Genomic DNA, 18,971 nt, shown 5'->3' with positions numbered 1-18,971 from the left:
ACTGCAGCTGGCCCCTTAACTGGAGGAGGAGTCCGTACACCAACACCCACTTTAAAACACCCTCCCTCTGCGGAAGCGGAGCGGAAGTGGTATGTAAGTGGTGTTTCTCGGTGTTCCCGGGTTTTCGTGGATCTACGCGAGTGACCAGGTATTTTCTCCATAGAGGAGCTGCAGGCCGACAAAGCCCGCCTCGCAGGAAATGAAACCGAATGGTGTGAAGGCCGCGATGGAGGACCCTGCTCAAACAACAGCCGGATCCCGCACCAGAAACCAGGTAAGATTAAGACTTGCCTCTCTGCCGGCCCCGACCCCGTCTGCCCCTTTGAGTGGTCGTAAACTGTTAAAACAATCACGACTGATATATGCAGTCCGTGACCGTCCGCTGGAGTCAGCAAAACACTCCACCGAGCCTCCTGGGGCTGAACTATTGGAAGAAAACTGTCCTTCCCTGCCTGCCTTAAATCCATTTGGTGGAGCTCTAGAGGGGCATTTAATACCATCTACCTGCCCCCATGAAGTGTTTTATAAGATCTATCAAGGCAGTATGGAGTATGACCCGAACCATGACTCCGACTACAGGAAAGTCTGGGTCATGGACTATGATGTGCCAACGTGGGACCCTCAAAAAAAGAAACCTCTTTCCCCAGAAAACAAGATAAAGTGCAGACGGCTAATACCGGTGCATGCCTTGAGTGCACCTGAGCTTAAGACTCAACAGTATACTATTCCATCTCCCTTCACTATGGCCCCACTCCCATGTGCAGAGCCACCTGCGACAATGGCCTTGCCATTCACTGGAAGTGGCCTTCTTCCCATAGTTGACCTGAATCTGGGTGCACAATTGGAAGTACTAAGAATGGAGGATGTGGAGGCGTTAAAAAGTGACCAAACCGTACCGCCCTTGGAAATGGTAAACAAAGCGATTACCAGTGATGGGACTGAGGACCAATTAAAATTGAACAATGATCTCCACCCAAAATTCCAACCATCAATTCCCTCTCCAGCTGTCTCAGACAACTCTATCTGGGACGCGCCAAATTACTATACCGAAGAGGACTTAATGCCAAGTGGAACCGCTGCTAAAATGAGCAGCACTGCACTACTGGAATGGTTGGCAATGTCTCTCCCAAATGACTTCTGCCCCCTGAACCCAACAAACCTAAACTTGGCATTAAATGGAAAAGTTGGGTCCTGGAATTCGGGCCCCGGGAAAACACAGCAGGATGGAAACAGTTCAGAGAAAAACACGAATCCATACCTTGTGGAGACGCTAATGCAAGATATCTCAGCTTTAAATGGTAAGATTGCCAGAGAAAAACAGAAGAGGCTGTCGTTTATCACTAAAAAGATCGCAGAAATGGACGACCAAATTCTGGCTTCTTCCCCATTAAACACAGCAAAAAAGAGATCTGAATTACAGCTGGGTCCTCCTCGAACTCAAGGCCTAAATCGGGTGGATGCAGTTGGAGAAGTAGGAAAAACGCCCCACCTGGAAACTCATTTGAGGAGTAGGAAAAAGTCTGCCTATACCAAAACGAGGGGTTTATCAAACCCGGGCCCAAATGAGCATCATGATCAAGGTCAGGTAATCGGATCTGACCTAACTCACATTCAAAACACGGTAATGGCAGCATTAACCATTACCATTGCACCCTTTATAAAGCTTTACGAGTGTATCAATTAGTCATTAGAAGATCTGCAATCTAGCAGCCAAATAGCGGCTTCAAAACTACTGGAGGTGGAAACCTTTACAAGTAAAATTGAACACCGTTTGAACAAAGAGGCTGAGCAATCACAATTATGGCAAAATCGACTTAATGACCTAGCAAGAAGGGAATCTCTGGATAAGTCAGCATTAATGGAAGCAGTATTGGAGGACTGCAAGTGGATGCGACATAACTTCAAAAAGCAGGAAGATGCTCTTTCATTTGGAAATAATAAGTCAAGACCGGATATCGATCTAAAAAACATACGATTCCAATAAAAATGTTGAAAATTAACTAAAACTTCCACTGAAGACTGGGGTAATCCTGTTGGAAGCTCAAAATCCTCAGGCTACGGGGAAAATAAAAGATACGCAATCTGCTAAAAAATCAAATATGACGCAACCCCCCTTTACCTACTCTATTTTTCAAGGCTCCGAAAAACATGGTTTGGCTACTCAAATGGGAAAGGATCCTACCCTGCCGAATCCAGAACCTCAAAAATAACAAAAGACGAGTAAAAATAGGAAGAGGACGGAAAAAAGGAAGCTAAACGGTTTGCGATCTTTCCTAAGAGATATAAGCTCACCACCAACCTCAGATTCCAAGCCCCAAGCCAAAGAAAGCCCGTAGAGAAATTACTATTCCTAAGGATAAGAGGGACCTTTGGGCAGAGCGTGAAGAAAGTGCCCAGCCAACTGATTTGGAGAAGGAGGACGCTTATGAGTCTGAATCTGATGCCGACTTAAGTGACCTAATCCAGATAATCAAAGAAAGTGCATTGGATGAAGAGTGGAGAAATTTAAGCAATTCTGAATTGGAAGAAATTGAGAAAAATGTACAAAATATGGTGGAAAATGACCCAGATGCACACTCAAGAAAATTAAATAACAGAGAACAACAAACTAATAAGTCAGAGGGAAACAAACAGCAAGTGAAAAGAACTAAAGCACTGTCCAGAATAGCAGAGAGGAAAGACTGCTTCCTAACCTTGATTGAGAAAAGAAAGATCGTAAACAACCGAAACAGCTCTACAGGTGGGTTAAGTCAACACCCTGAGAAAATAAGCCCGACCTCAGCACCGGAAAAAAGAAAGAGAAATGGGTATGAGAAAAATCTGATGGACCAACCCAAGACTAACGTGTCCAAATATGGATCCGAAGTAAAAAGAAAAACACTGAAAGAGGCTGAACGAAGAAAGGGGGGCACTAACTTTAGGTTAAGCCTATAAAACCTAGAAAGATCAAAGAATCGTATCATCCTAAACAGGGATCAGGTGATGAAAATACTTCAACAGATCCCAGCTACAAGATACATACTCTCTGATGACATCTGCATAGTAGAGTTTATAAATGAACGGCGGATGGATCTGGTGATACTACATCTAAAATCACAGGTAGTAAAAGAATCTCTACTGGATGCACGAGACAAAATAGCTTTGATGGGCTATAAGATAAGAGATGATCCCGATTTGAATTCCTCTTCTGTAAATGAACGAAGTAATATAACAAATTTAGTTCGGAATTTAGGTAAAGAGAAAGAATCAACTGCAAGAAAAACTCTGAATAAACCTGCTGAAAAGTCAGTGCCAAAAAATTAAATGGCACCGAAGATCCTAAAATTTGCAAAAGAGATGACCAGTAAAACCAAAGATGCGGACAGTAGACAAACCAACAAGGAAAGGAACAAAGAAACCAACGTGCCCCTAAAAGAAGATAAGAAGCTGTCTTTCACAATTGACAACTCAGAAGGTTCTCGAAACAGCAGGAACACAAAACAGGGAAGGAAGTAAACCTGCAAGACTGGTCATGGATGGCTGAAGTCCTATCCAGGAAAAAAGAGCAATAGAATGAGAGAGTGGTAGAGGAGGCAAAGACTTTAAAATGTGTATCTTGGAACACCTGTGGTTTCTTACATCTGGTCGCAGGAGAGGATGACTTCCTAAATGAGTTTGAACTAGTGTGTTTACAGGAAACATGGCTAAGGAAGAAGCCGATATGCGAAAACTACAAGGTTTTCATTAATCCTTGCTAGAAAAGGCCCCAAAGGCCACCCACATGGAGGCCTATTAACATTGATAAAACTAAACAATGCGCTAAAGGTAACTGCGAGCAGAAACCCAAATCCGGGACTACAGATCTTGGAAACCTCGATTACCACAAATACTCACCAATTCAATTTATTGGTGATTAATACATACTTGAATGGGAACAACTCTCTCGTGAATCCTATCTGAAGAGCGTATCCAGTGAAATCGATACATCAATGCTGAAAGCCCCAAATCAACTGATTATGCTCTGTGGAGACCTGAATATGAAGCTCCTAGAAAATGATGGCACAGAGATTGCGATGTCCAAATTGAAAGGTAGAGCCTCTGAATGGGTGAAAGCAATGGCAAGTAGAAATATGAGAAGATTAAATGGCCAAACAAAGGGCGATCGCCATGGTGCAAATTCATGGAGGCGAGGAAGTCATCAAGCATGTATTGACTACTGCTATGTCTCTGAGAAACTCCTGGAACAAATTGAAAGTTTTGCAGTGGTCCGACGTGAAATTAGCGATCATGACCCTCTGGAAATCAAAAGAATGATCCCTCTCTCCAATCTAAATAAATGGCAGATAAAAATGGGACCAGTCTCAGTGAACTGGGGCCAAAAGAGAGTGCAAATTAAATCAGACAAAATACCAACAGTGACGAAAAAATATGAATACCACGTAAGAGCCAACCCCTCAGCAGTCGAATATCGATGGCTGCTTAAAGCATATGAGGTGGAAAGGAAATCTAAAACAAGGGTGGAAGTGACAAAGACACATGTGTATGATAGAAATCTGGTCAACAAGAGAAAAAAACTCAGAGTAGACATTCGATTACTGCAAAAGAATTTCACCAATGGAAATGAAGGGAAAATCAGACAACTAAAGCAGTCCTATAAAAATTGGATAAAATCCACTAAAGCAATTAGAGCGCAAGCCAACGCTGAAAAAATGCTGGCCGCGATTTCCACAAGCAATGCAAGAAGTCTGTGGGAAATAATAAATAAAGGGGATGATGTGTAAGTGGCTTTAACAACTAACCAAGTATCTGAAACCACTTGGGTTGAGCACTACTCTGAGTTGTTTAAAAGAAAGATCCCACTCATGCCCACCGTTAAAAATGAGAAATCCACCCAGGGCATGTGGATGATTAATTTTGATTGACTAGATATCGATCTGATGATCCAGAAGCTGAGTACATCAAGAGCAGCTGGTCCAGACGGCATTTCGAATATGGAACTCAAGTCAAACAAAGAAAAATTGGGAGATTTGATATACTTGCAATTTAAGCAAATTATGCGAACAAAAGAAATCCCCCAATCATGGAGAGAAGGAATAATTATTCCCATATAAAAGAAAGGCGACAGAAGTGATCCCCGAAATTACCACCCTATCGCTTTATTGGACTCAAATGGCAAACTATTTGCCTCCCTGCTACTAAGAGACCTGACTAGATGGGCCACAGGGAATGGCCTACTAGATCCAAGACAAACAGCTTTCTTACCTGGAGTGGGAACTGAGCTAAATATCTTCCTATTGAATCTGTCCAAAATCTACCTGGGCTTTATGGACCTCGAAAAAGCTTTCAATTCTGTTAGTAGGGAGCGCCTCTGGCTGAAACTGGAAAAATGAGGCTGCCCTGAACACCTAATCGAAGCTATTAGAGCCCTCTATACGGATACGAAAATTCAAATCCGATTATCTAAAGATGGCCTACTATCCAACAACATATGTACCTATCAAGGCATAAAGCAAGCTGCGCACTGGCGCCCATATTGTTTGTACTTTACATGATTGACATGGGTGTAAATCAAAAGGAAGTCCGTGCATTCCCTCCAAAAATTAATGGAAGTCCTATTTATGGATACTATACGTGGACGATCTGGTCTTTAATCGACCAGACACCCATCGGCCTGCAAAGGCGTCTAAGTGCCTTCCAAAGCTACTTAGAAGATAACCAAATGAAGGTGAATGTGAGAAAATCAAAAATCCTGATTCTTAAAAAAGCTGGTGGATGGAGGGAAATTAAAGACGCTAATAGGTGGTTTTTGAACAACCAACAATTTGAAATAGTTGACTCAATCACCTACTTAGGTGTCAGAATTAATAAAAACCCTAATGAATCAGGACACTATCAATACATACGAGAGAAGTTGGTTAAACTGACAAACCAAGGGAGAACAATCCACAACCGATATGGCAGATACTCCTTAATCCCCATCATAACTTCCTAGAAACAGAAGGTAGTAGCTACCCTTACATATGGGGCGGAGGCTCTAATCAGCCTCCACCGGAGATTCTGGGAAACCAGTGAAGGGTACTTTTGGAGAAGAATACTGCGGCCTCCAAACTCTCTGCCTAGCTATATGATCCGATTTGAACTCCGACTCCAATGTATGCACTCGATAGTGGTATGGAAAACCATCTCCCTCTATAGAAAGTGCATAATAGATAATCCACCTGTACCCTATGACATCTTGCACAGAGCACATATTCACCCAGACTCCCACTTATCTGCATGGAAAAGAGCTTGTCAAGCTCTTCTTGAAGACCTAAATATGGATGAAGAGATGCTAAAAGCCACACCATGCAAGGTAAAGAAAAAACTGCAAAATCGAGACTCTGGAGATGCCTCCGACCTAAAAAAAGGATATAAAAGGTGCATCAAAGTCAGTTGGGAATTTAAGAAACAATATCTTCCCCTAAACTACCTTCTATCGGGACTTGTTGTTAAGGAGCCGATTGAACATCCTTCCAACGAGGGAACTCCAGTTGATGAGAAAACAGATTACTCAAAAAGACTCTTGTTGCCAATACTGTGACTCTGATGGAAAAAGTTAGACATTGAAGCATATGATGATATCCTGCCTAGGTCTGAATGACCTCCGTCTAACATTCTTAGGGGAATATTTACACCAATTGACTGCGGAGATGTGGTGTGAAGGAATCCTATCAGCGGAAAAATTTGGCATCACAATCTCTGCCATGAAAATGCTGAAAAAAATATTTGAATCTACGAGTAGTGAGGACTGATATCAATAATATGATATGAATAACGTAATATGATATTAATAAGTTGGACTAATGTTCAGCATGTTTAAGGTTTATACTGTGTTAACCAATAAAACATTTTAAAAAACAATATTGATTATCTTTAATATCCTTAACAGCAAAATTTGCAACTTATGATACACCAAGATAAAATCTGATAAAAGCATGCAATTACAATACTTGGATATAGCACCTCAAAAAACATATTTGCATGTTGAATAAGACAACCAATTACATATACAACATTAAATATTAAAACGTTCCTGGATCTCTTCAAACATAATTTTAGCTTTGCTTCCCTCAATGTCTCTCTATTCCTCCGTTCACAAAATGTAGCAGTAAATGGTTCCAAGAGCTGGTTGCTGCAAAGCAGTGTTTAACCGAAAGGGTTCAGAAGTCACCGTAGGTCCTCGTAAAGCTTTGTTTGTGATACACATTGAATAGCTCAGTGTTACTTTCGTTAAACTCGTGTGCAGGTTTTCACTACTGTTTCACACTATTCCTTTGGTGCAAGTTCAGATGCAGCAAGGGCAGTGTTCTGATGCATACAAGGTGCTGAGGGAATTCATTGGTAACCTCTGCATCAACATCTACCATTATGCCTAGCTCTACCTATAGCTCAATTCTGTCAACAGGATCCATCAACTAAAACTCAGACACAAGCTCATTCAAGCATTGATGTCAAGGATCGTAATCCGTTAGGGCACCACTGAATCACAAAAAAGTAATACAAGAGAAATGTCAACATCTTAGAAGTGAGATCATTGAAGATAAGTGCTGAAAAGCCTAAATAGTAACAGTGATCGTCCACCATGTATATATGTGAGCATGATGCATGTCGTGAGGTCGCCGATGCGCCCCCTAAAAGTGACCACACAGGGGACCAGAGCAAGCGAGTGGGCTCACAATGCATATGTTGATCATGATTTTGAGGGCCTCTGTTCTGACAGCATTTCTGCAAAGCCTGTAGTGACTCCATATAAAATGTTTTTATTTCTCCACCTATCACTTTCCTCAGCTTTTCATGGAACTTCATAGAATATGCATAATCCTTACATTGAAGCAGTTTTTGATTGCGTCAAATGATCTGAACACTGGGGCCGAAATTGGGAAAGAAATGGGGGATCACAATTTCAAATTCCACTTCACCTTGCTGTCGCAAAACCACATCACAGATTTTATAGTTCTGAAATTTAAATATTACCCTGCATGGGGGGCACCTGGTCATGGCCTTGGCCTCAGTGATCTATAAGCTTCCTCAATGAACACACATTGTTTTGAGAAGGACACATCTGGCAGTAACTGCAACAGCAGCTTCTATAGAAAGAGTTCAATTTTCCCTGACTCTCATCCCTCTCTAATGTGATTAATCTGATTTTAAAGGGCCTAGATCATCGTTCTAGGTCCATAACATTCCCTGCAAGTGACTTAGACTATGATTCAAGTTTCTTAATTGTCTTGTTGATTTTAATAGCATTGCCCTACACTCCATTCACACTATCTTAGACAGCTCTTCTGTGTCGAACCATTATTTTGTTCACCTTGTATGTCGACCTGCATCACCACCCTATCCATATGCAATGTTAATTTAGGGTGGCTTGCTTTAAGCTCATTGAGGATTTCATTCAGTGTAAACTTCCCATGTTGATAATGTGGCAGTGTAGATGGCCGTGCCAATGCCCTATCTTTCATTGTCCCAAGCCCTAAAGCAAACCTCTGTAGGTGAACACACTAAAAGGGTTGTGGATTCTTTTGCCTGGCCCGTTTGGAGATAAATACATGAGGCCTCACTCTCAGGCCTCTGTCAGCAGAAGTCACATCAGCATTTTAAGGACAGCTCTAGAATGAAGTTGCGCATCCACGCCTCCAAGCAGGTCCTCAAGCAAGTCTCTCAGCTGATATACTGACATATTCAGCCACCAGGCATTAGGTGAACATCATCCCAGCGTTTGTTACAGCAGGACTGAGCTATTACTGAAAATCAGGTCTCAGTGGTAGCCAACTCCAAGCAGTGCCGTCACATGCAGCTCAGTGTCAGGGAACCCAGCCTCATTCTTCCCAGAAAATGACATATGACCTTCACACATTTCAAGTTAAGAAACGGCTCACTAAATACTGTCCCCTTGCTGAACTGTGTATACCAGATGAACCAATTCCACGATTTGCATTCAAAACGGGCACAGAACCCTCAAGATAGACTAGTCCATTCTCAATTCACAAAACACATGCCCCGGACTGTCCTCTGGAACCTACAAACAGTCACAAGTCATTTTCCGTGTGTTAATTGTGTTGCATGTCAATTCACAAAAAAGATGCGTTCTTTTAACATAGGAGGCCGCACATTGACACTTTCCAACCTGACAAACTAAGTTGTTTATTGCATTCAATGTCCATGTGGACTCAGATATGTTGGCCAATCCATGAGATCTATTCACACTAGGATCACAGAACACAGGTCTAAAATTTGGTTTAGAAACATCTCACCACCCTTAGTGTACCACTTTATTGTGTAACAACACTCTCCTAAAGCCAAACTTTGGTGAGTCCTTTAAACAGTCAAAGAAACACTAAATTCCATGAGGAGCCTACTAGTCAAAGAAGCCCGCTGGATTCATCGACTATACACTGACCTACATGGCCTTAACAAAGAATTTCATCAACTGCCATGATCTCCTTTACCGTTTTAAAAGAAGAAAGATTATATAATGTTTGGTGAAGCTGCAACATCTTTAGCCTTGCCCACACATTGTGTGCATTAGATGAGCCTTATAATATTAAGTAGATCGCTCCCAATGGCACATCTTTTATATTCACATATTTGTTTGAATTATTGTGTACTTAGCATCCTGCACCTCGCCATGATCGACGGCAATCTATTTGTAAGCAGTATGACTTGTGGTGTTCCAAACGTGTTCCTTTCTACAAATGCACATGATATTTTTTATCACCCCTTCACCCTAGCGTGACAATCTATACATCCACAGATTTGGCAAACCCAGTGAGGATTATACACACAATAAATTTCTCACTTTACAGCTCCTCAGAACTCGCTTCTGCAGAGGTTTCCATGACAATGCCTGTACTCAGACCAGGATCCCATGTCGCCACTTCACATCAACACGTTAACTGGGAGTATGTGTCCTATCAACAACGCTTATGAAGTTTTCATAACGACAGCCTAATCAACAACCTTGTTCTTTCCTTACGAGACATAGCCAGCAACATCCGAATCTGCATTGTGCTCAAGCTTGCTAAACAGGTAAGCTTACACACACTCACCCGCCAGCCTGCACAATACAATATTGCTAGAAACATGGATTAACAAGTCTGTCCTGTCTTACCCCTGTTTCTCCTCTTGCAGCCACTGAGCGGGACCCAATCGCCATACCCAACAGAATTACGCAATACCTGATGTGCTACTGCCACGCACACAATCACTCTGCAACAAACATATTGAAATACAAGGTATATCGGCTTTTTGAATAAAATGGTATATCATTTGTTTTCCATACGTGGAATGTGGATATTGTCTGGTCACTTAAAGACACACAGAACTTTAGCTCATTAGGAGAAATGCCTGATCGGAACTTCTCCCCTACTTTCTTTCAGAATTTTCATTTAAAGGGAATGGCTAGGCTAGGCTCGGGAGGTGCCGTCCACACCCCTTGGAGATGTGCTATATGTGATATATGGATCTTTCCCCTATGCCCAGTCAAGGGTGAGTATGCCCCAGGAATGTTCGTGAAATATGCATCAGAACCTTTATAGGGTGCACCACTCAGGGGTCACCCACATTAGGTAATTGTCTTTCATTGTCTACTTCCCCCTAGGGTGTCTTCATCTGCCCTGAGGAAGGCATTTTATTGATGTCTTGTTCTCATCCGCAGAAATGTGTGGCAGAATCCCGCTAAAATACCTTTGGGTTCCTCGAACCAGGTCGTGATAAGCTCTCCCACGTAGGCAGAACCAAGAGTGGATACAGGCAAACTTCAGAGTGGACTTATGACACCAACCCAGATAGGGATGATACATACTCTCTTACTGAACTTCAGAGAGGACTTATGAAACCAATCTACAGAGGAATGATAGATACTCTCTGACTGCACAATTGTCCTTAAAGAAATCTATTATTAACTTCACGAACCTTTGGAATTTTCAAGACATTTGAACGCTGTCCTGGGGCCCCTTAGAAGAAAAGTACGAACACAACGATGCATAAGGGTACCCCATAAGCTTTTAGTATCTGTGATCAGACAGCAAACTTGTTCAGCCTTCTCCCCGCCTTTCCCAAGTCCACCTCAAAAAAATCACAAGCTTACAGATCTTCATGTACTGCTGGCATGCAGGTACTAGCCCAAGAAATATTTAGCCCACCCTGCTCAGCTATATGTTCTTGGTATACCACAAGCCCTCCTACCACCACTCATACCCTAGGGTGCTCCTTTTTTAAAGTGCTATCAGCCCTCGCTATACCAGGGGTGATCCTCTAGCACGTGAGATGCACATGGTCTTCCTCCTAATCCAGGTGTGATTGTCAATGTTTTATAAGCCTTTGGCTTCCTTACTTATGTGTGCTGCATATCCATGTATGACTTCTTAGTGTGTCATAAACCCCGACCTGTATTCAATTCTTGGTGTGATTTTTAAGGTATATAAGCCCTTGGCTTGCTTATTTATTTGTGCTGTATATCCATGTATGACTTCTTAGTGTGTTATAGGCCCCAACCTGTATTCAACTTGTGGTGTGATTTTTAAGGTTTATAAGCCCTTGGCTTCCTTACTTATGTGTGCTGCATATCCATTTATGACCTCTTACCTTGTCATAGACCCTACCTGTATTCAATTCTTGGTGTAATTTCTAAGGTTTATAAGCCCTTGGCTTTCTTACTTATGTGTGCTGAATATGCATGTATAACCTCTTAGCGTGTCATAGGCCCAACCCATATTCAATTCTTGGTGTAATATTTAAGGTTTACAAGCCCTCGGTTTCCTTACCTCTGTGTGCTACATACCCATGTATGACTTCTGAACGTATCATAGACCCAGACTTTCACTCAAATCTCGTGGTGCTCTCCGAATGGGTTAGAAGGCTATTTGCAACAACTTATATGGCTCCCCCCATGTCCTCCCAATCCTGAGAGTTCCAGATCCAAACAAACACCTCAAACAACATCCTCCCAAACCCACATCTACTGTTAATGGCACGTACGCTCCCTAATTTATATGATAGTTCACCTACCTACTCCCAAAGATACACCCCTTCACACTCTACCCCATACCTGATTACTCCCGACCATCAGAGCTCAGGAGTGAACCTACACCTTCTTGCATGACACCGAGCTCCCTCAAATACAGAAACAAACGCCTAGCTTCCTGCACTCACTCAACCCCTAAAAACACTCTCACTTCTTTCCCCTCCATCGCACGGAGAAATTAACTCCTCACCTCCAGAACAAAGACCCACAAATCCACTAATCTCCTACATGCCCCTAAGCACATTAGTTCACCCTGGAACATGGAGGCCCACCCTGGCTCACCAGCTCTCAATAAGGAGAAACCAAAATTAAGGGAGCCCTCATTAATGCCAGATCCCTCCTGCCACAAGCACTGGATATTGCTGACCTCATCAAGTATAATGAACTAGACATCATCGCCATCACTGAGACTTGGCTGCACCCAGCAGCAGGCCCTGTCCTCACCATGGCCATCCTGGATGGGTACACCATCCTTAGGAAAGATAGGACAATTGCCAAAGGAGGCAGAGTGTCCTTCTTTGCTAGGAATAACATTAGCCTAAGAGAATCTACCAACCACGCCTTCAGTTCGGGAGAAGTTATATCAATCAAAATCTCCTTGTCCGCCACATCCACCATCACCCTCTACCTTGTCTACAGCCCGCCAGGCCCTGTGACATCCTTCAAAGCAAATATTCCATCGCTTCTTGCAACTAATGCCAAACCTTTGTCAAAAATAGTCATTCTGGGAGACTTCAATTCAGACCTTAATGACCCAGCAGACACCCAAGTGCTTGCACTTGCCAACATGATCGAAGCTCAAGGCTTCTCTCCTCGCATATCCAACCCCATGCACAACAAAGGACACACACTGGATTAGATAGCAGACATCAATTGCCTCACCAACATACTAGCCAGCAACCCATGTCCATGGTCAGATCATAACATCATTCTATGTTCTATCGCCACTACAACCAAGCCCAATTTGCCGCTTCAACTCACCCCGGTGACAATCTCAAGGAGCCACTGGAATATCACCCCTGACAACATGCTCCCTCTGCTACTACCGATAAGTATTCACCCCGACACTACCTCTGACCCCACCTTAATGGTGACCCTTTACAACAAAACCGTTCAAGCGGCCATCAACAAAGTTGCTCCCCTGAGCAAATGCAAAGTTAAACCTGTAGCCCATACCAACTCCTGGTTCACTGCTAGCCTCAAAAGAACACAGAGTGCACTTGGAAAAAAATACCTTCCGACTCAAACAAATTACATTTCAATACCATAGCTGCATAATACAAGGAAGCCACCATCCAATCAAAGGGCAATGCGTACAATTTGAGAATCAAAAACGATCATTCGGGCACTAGAGAGCTCCTCGCCATACTAGGGGAGCTTAAATCTCCCCCACCCTGACCATTGCATCAAGGATCAGCCCTGGTGTACGAACATCAAAAATGCCCTGTCTAACAACATCACCCTACTCCAAAACAAAATCAAAGCTAAAAAAATGACACTCACCTCTCACTCCCAACTACTAGCCACACCCCCCACGCCACCACCCACCACTCATAGATTCGAATTCACCCCTGTCTCTACAGCCAAAACTTCAAAAATCATTAAGAGATTGAAGCCTTCCAGATGCAAAGGTGATATTAGCCCTGACACCCTCATTAAAGAATGCGCTAATGAGCTTGCCTCATTAATTACAACCCTGATTTACAACTCCTTCTCCTCCTGCAAAGTACCTGAAAACTTGAAAGAAGCTTGGGTGCTCCCATTGCTCAAAAACCCCACTCTGGACACAAATGTGCGCACCATCTACTGTCCCATCACAACGGTACCCTTCCTTCTTAAAATACTTGATAGAGTAGCTTACCTACAGATCCAAAATATCTTGAATCCAACAACCTCCTTTGCCTCTGCCAGTCAGGCTTCCGCCCTGGCCACGAAACTGAAACCGCCCTCTTGTACTTCAAAATTCAAATGGAGCAAATAAAAGACAAGGGGAACCTAGCAATCCTCCTTCTACGTGATTTATCTGCAGCGTTCGACCTAGTCAACCACAAAATACTCTGCCATCACCGCGCCACAGCAGTCCATTTCTCAACTAATGCTATAAATTGGAGCAAATCATTCCTCTCCAACCGTACGATGGAAGTCTTTTCTACCTCAGAAGGTGTCACAAGTCTCTCCCCTTCTCACCTTTTTTTCCTGTTTGCTTGCGACCTTCTTTGATGATTTCTTTCGCACACTCCGGGAATTGTATAAACCCGTGTGCTGGTCTTCGGGGTCCAGCGTGAGGATAGTAATCCAACTCCAGGAGACGTTCAGATGTCCAGGACGGGAACCAGGAAGGAACAATGTCCGTGCTCGGAGGCACAGAACGCCGTGACCCGAGTGCAGGCGAAAATCCAGGAAGGAAGCTCAAAGGTAAGTTCGAGGAAAGGGAAGGAAAGGAGGAAGATTCAAGGAATTGGCAAACAGGATAAGGAAGAAAGCCCTGAGCGAACTCCGGCAACACATTTCCAATGACAGTGAGCGATAGCGTTGAGACGCGCATTGCCGCGGGGGCGTGTCTGTTTAGTAGAACGTTGAGCGTGGCACGTAAAGACTGGCAAGCTGCGTTTTGTATCAGGCGTCCATGTTGGGAGGATCAGGGCATTCAGTCCTCTATGTGTCAGGGATCACGAAGTCCAGAATGGACGCAGGTGACGGTTCCTGACAGTATGCCTCCTCTGAAGCCCAGCTCGTCCAGGTTTGCCTGGATGGATGAGATGGTATCTTCGTATCAGCCGGGGAGCATTCATGTTTGACATGGGTTCCCAGGTGCACTCACTGGGAGGATACCCTTTCCATTCGACCAAATACTGTAGTTGACCATGTCGGTACCCAGAGTCACAACTAATTCTGGACACCTCGTATTCGAGTTGGTCATTGACAATCACTGGGGTAGATCTTGGAGCAGTTCGAGAGGGCTGAACATATTGTTTTAACAGAGAAGGGTGGAAGACTGGATGAATCCTTTTCCATGACTCTGGTAGTCGGAGTCGAAATGCCACTGGATTGACGATTTCTTTTATAGAAAAGGGCCCATAATATCTGGTAGCCAATTTGTTTGGTCGTAGGTGACGAGGAAGGAGTTTCGAGGATAACCAGACCTTATCCCCTATTGAATAGGAAGGCCCAGGCTTTCTTTTGGAGTCAGCATAATGTTTAACGTCTCTTCGGGCCTTTTTTAGGTGTTCCTTTGCTTCTTTGTGCACATTGATTAGTGTTTCAATCCAGGAATCAACCGCAGGAACTGGGGTAGGATGTGGATGAATGGACGGTAGGACTGAAGGATGAAATCCTTGACTACAGAAGAAGGGACTGGTCTTGATAGCAGAGTGATCTGAATTGTTGTATGCAAATTCGGCCACAGGTATTAAAAGTGACCAATCATCCTGGACTTTGGTGGTGAAGCAACAAAGATATTGTTCCAGGGTTTGGTTTACTCGTTCGGTAACTTCATCGGTCTGAGGATGATAACCCGAAGACAATGCACGTTGGATTCCCAGTATACGACATAGCTGTTTCCAGAACTGGGATATGTACTGGGGTCCTCGGTCAGAAATGATTTTGGAAGGTAGCCCATGAAACCGTTATATGTGTTCTAGGAAAATGCCAGCAAGTTCAGATGAGGATGGTAGTATGTATAGAGGTGTAAAATGAGCCATATGTGTGAAGAAATCAATGGTAACCATTATTGTTGTGTAGCCCCTGGAAGAAGGTAGTTCCACGATAAAATCCGTGGCAATGATTTCCCAGGGTCTTGCTGGTAGTGCTGGTTGGAGCAGGAGACCTGCTGGTCTTTTATTGTCATGTTTGTTCTGATTGCAGGCTGCACAAGTCTGGACATGGATCTTGATATCATCCTTCATCCTTGGCCATCAAAACTGTCTTTGTATTAGATGGAGGGTGTTGGTTATGCCACGGTGTCCTGAATGGAAAGTATCATGACATAGACTGGTGATCTTTTGTCTCAGTCCAGGAGTAGGGATGACCAACCGATTATCCTTGAATAGATATCCGTCTTTTGTTTTGAGATTTCATCGGTTGTTTCTCCTAAACTCCTTCCAAGGTTCAGAGGACTGAGTTTGGATTTGAATATCCTCCAGGAGAGTAATTGCTTGAGCAACAAATATTGTGTTAGGAAACATTTTATGGTAGGTTCGATCCGCAAGGGTTTCATAATCAGGACGTCTGGATAAGGCATTGACTATAATGTTATGTGCTCCAGGGAAATTATGGATTTGAAATTGGCATTGGGCAAAAAAGAAGGCTTGGCGACTGTTTCTACATTCTAGGGATTGTAGGACTTGAAGATTCCGATGGTCCGTACGGACTTCTACCGGGTGTTTGGCTCCCAGACGGAGATGATGCCAATCAGTAAAGGCTTGACGAATGGCTAATAATTCCTTCTCCAGGACAGAATAATGAGTTTCACTGGGAGTCAAGGTGTGGGAGAGATAGGCGATGTGGTGTTTTAACTTGTCACCAAGTTCCTGTTTCAGGACTGCCCCAATGGCATAGTTGGGGGTATCAGTTTCAACAAGGAAAAGTTGATCAATGTCGGGTTGAGCCAGGATGGGAGCTTGTGTGAACGCCGACTTCAACCATTGAAACGCTGAATCTTGGGCTGAGGTCCACTGAAAGGGGGTGTCTTTCTTTAGTAATGTGACAATAGGGTGCACAATCTCAGAACATGTTGGTATAAATTTCATGTAGAAATTAGCAAGCCTCAGGAAGGATTGAATTTGCTTTACAGTGGTTGGAACAGGCCAAGATAGAATGGCGTCAACCTTGGAAGAGTCCTTTCCAATCCCCTTTTGGCTAAGGACAACTCTGAGATAGTGAACAGTAGGTACATGGAAAAGACACTACCCAGGTTTGGCCAGGAGCTTCAGTTCACGTAGACTTTTTAAGACTGCTCTCACGTGCTCTTTGTGTTTCAAATGATCCTTGGAGTAGATTAGTATGTCGTCTAGATATACAATGATGAAGAGGAACAGCATATAAGAAAACACCCGATCCATAAAACGTTAGAAAATTGCTGGGGTATTAGGAAGTCCAAAGGGCATGACAAGTATTCAAAATGGCCGAAGGGTGTTCTAAAGGCTGTTTTCCATTCATCACCTTCTTTTATACGAATAAGATGGTAGGCACCCCTGAGATCTAGTTTTGTGAAAATGACTACACCTCTGACTGCTTCCAGGATGTCCGAGATGAGAGGCAATGGGTAACGGTCCTGAGAGTGCATTGGTTAAGGCCACGGTAATCCAGACATGGCCTAAGCTCCTTGGAATCCTTCTTGGGAATGAAGAAAAGGGAAGCGCCCGCCGGGGACTTGGATGGTCGAATAGTTCCACTTTCCAGGTTCGTATCCAGGAATTCCCGGAGGGCCCTTTTTTCAGGTTCTGACAAAATAAACATTCTTCCGAAAGGTATTACGGCTGAAGGTTCAGTGTCGATGGCACAATCCTCAGGTCTGTGGGGTGCTAGAGCTTGCACAATGGCTGTTGAGAATACATCAGTGTATGCCTGGTAGGCCCTAGGAATCCGGATGATGTTAGACACGTTGACTGGAATCTTGAGAGTCTTCAGAGGACCTTGGTGAGGTGTCTAGGGACAAACAGTGGGACATACAATATTCTGAACCAAGAAACAAAGAGCCTGCTGCCCAATTGATGTAGGGGTTATGCTTCTGTAACTAGGGCATGCCTAGAACCATTGGATAGTAGGCAGATCTTATAATATCAAATGTAATCCTCTCTTGGTGGTGATTTATAGAACGAAGAATCTCTTTGGTTTGAAGGGTTATGGGTGCTGAAGACAGTGGTCTTCCATCAATAGCTTCAACAGGTTGCATAGTCTCTCTTGTTTCGTGTGGAATGTTGTGAGTACTAACCCAATCATGATCTATGAATATGTCCATGGCTCTGCAATCCACTAATACCAGGATGGGGTAAGATTCTTTCTTGGAAGACGATAGGAATGTCTGTAGAATCACAAGATTATATTGTCCAGGAGAGTTCAAGGAAGGAATTGATGTGGAGCAGACATCTTTCTCCCGAAACTGTGCCCCATCTAGGATCGGGAGCTGGCATTTCCCAAACGCCGTGGAGGAGCGATAGGGCACTCTCTCACAAGGTGTTTATTGGCGGCACAGTACATGTACAGACCAGTGTGAATCCGGCGCATCCTTTCTTGTGGGTGTCATGGGTCCACGGAAGGCCCATAGTTGCATGAGTTCTGGATCCGAGGTTGGAGAAGCTGCAGGGTCTGTTCTGTAAGGATGGTCTGTGGCAGCCTTTTGAAATGTTGACTTAGACTTCTTTTTCTCCACCTTTCGTTCCTGGATTCGAAAGTCGATTGGTAGGGAAAGGTCCATGAGGGCCTGGAAGGAGCTTGGGCGAGCTACCCTGGCTAACTCGTCCTTTATTTCTTCAATCAGGCCTCTTCAAAGAGGGTGAAACCGGCTTCTTGGGCCCAATCAGCCTCCTTCACAAGTTGTTTGAAGCGGGTCACATAGGTGAGCATATCCTGGGATCCTTGTTGAAATTCAAGTAATCGTTCTTGAGCACTGTAAACCTGCTCTGGAAGATCATACATGGCTTTTAGGGCTTCCACAATCCCATCATAATTATCCAGGAGGGCATCGCCCGAATTAACTAGGGGGGTTGCCCAGGTCAAAGCGTTACCAGTGAGGTGTGAGATCATAAACCCCACCTTTGCTCTTGGGGTGGAAAAGTAGTAGGGCTTGAAGGTGAAGTGCACCAAACATGAATCAAGGAAGGTACAAAGGTTCTTTGAAGAGCCATCATATTTGTCCACTACTCCTCCCAATAACACACTTTCCTTAGTTGCAGAGTCATGAGACAAGACTAACTGCTTTAAAGCAGCA

Source organism: Ambystoma mexicanum, chromosome 7p, assembly GCF_040938575.1.
Source record: "Ambystoma mexicanum isolate Mex_15411 chromosome 7p, UKY_AmexF1_1, whole genome shotgun sequence".
Lineage (NCBI taxonomy): Eukaryota > Metazoa > Chordata > Amphibia > Caudata > Ambystomatidae > Ambystoma > Ambystoma mexicanum.
This window is presented reverse-complemented; position numbering follows the sequence as displayed.